A 1,366-nucleotide genomic window follows, 5' to 3' on the forward strand; every position below is an offset into this window, starting at 1 on the left:
TGAGGGGGGCGGCGCGCAAATCTCCGCGTCCTCCCGCGGAGGCACCGGTAGCGGCTTTGGGAGTCCCGGTAGGAGGGGGCCCCGTCGTTCCGCGCTCCCCGGGACACCGTCGGGGTCGCGGTCGGGGCTGGCTGCGGGGGAGGACGGGCGCCCCGACGGCAGCGGGGGCTCTCCCGGTCCATCCCGCCGCCCCACGCTCCGGTTCGTTCTCTCCCGCCCCGTCCCCGACAGCAGAGACCCCCCCGCTGCCCCCCGCACCCCGGCGGTTCCGGCCCCGCGCCAGGCGCCCCTTTGGGATCCGTCGGGTCGGACGGGGGGTCCCTGCCCGCTCGGGGGAGAAAAGGCGGCGGCTGCCCCGGGCTCCCCCCGCCATCCAAGCCCCACCGGGAGCTCTGCCCCGCACCGCGGAGCCGCGAATCCTGCCCCGGGGTCCCGCCGCTCCCCGCACAACGAGGGCAGGTAAAAAACGGGGAATTTCTGCCCGCCGGTTCCCCCCCCCCGCCCACGGCGGCACCCCCTGCGCCACCCCGCCCGGCTCCGACCCGGCTTTTACCCCGCTGGAAAAACTCCCGTTAATTACTTTCCTAAATGTTTTTTTTTCCTCCCGTTTAACGAACGAGGGAGCCCTGTCGGGGCGGGCAGAACGGAGCCGCGGTCCCCCGGCGTGTCCGGGACGCGGGGGCTCTCACCGGGGGCGGCAGAGCCGGGTGCGGGGCGGTGAGTCCGGTCCCGGTGCGGACCCGCCCCGGTTCTGGCCAGAATCGACCGCGGCCGACGGGGGCTTAAAACCAAAACAACGAAGAACCGGTGCGGGGGCCCCGCCGGTGTGCGGGGACAGAGGTGTCACCGGGAGCGGGACCTGCCGGGCAGCCCGGCAGCCCCCCCGCCGTCGAGCCGGTGCCCCCCGGTCCTGCCCGGCGCTTGGCGCCCGGTTTGTCTCTCGGTGCGGTCACCTCGGCCGCGGGAGTTGCGCGTTTGACCCGGCAGTCGGGAGATGCTTTTGCTACCGGGGGGAAGGCGGTGACACCGCCGAAAGAGAACCCCCGGTAGAAGGAACGACGCGAAAACGTCGCTTTTCCGCAGGACGCGACGCCTGTTCGTGGCACCGCGGTCCCCGGCCGGGTCCCGTCGGGGCCGGGGGAGGCAGCGGGAAGGGAGCAGCGGCGCTCACCGGGGCTCACCGGGGCTCACCGGGGCGGAGGGTCGGGTCGGGGCGGCGGCAGGACCGGGTGGGGGGTTCGTGCCGCCGGAGGGGCCGAGCCGCGGGGTGTTTTGCCCGGACCGGGGGCAGATCCCGGGGTTTGCGGCTCCCAACGAGCTTGGAGCAGCCGCCAGCGCTGCCTCCCCCGCTCCGCGCCCCCCCCGG

This window comes from Calidris pugnax, unplaced genomic scaffold, assembly GCF_001431845.1.
Source record: "Calidris pugnax isolate Ruff unplaced genomic scaffold, ASM143184v1 scaffold102, whole genome shotgun sequence".
NCBI lineage: Eukaryota > Metazoa > Chordata > Aves > Charadriiformes > Scolopacidae > Calidris > Calidris pugnax.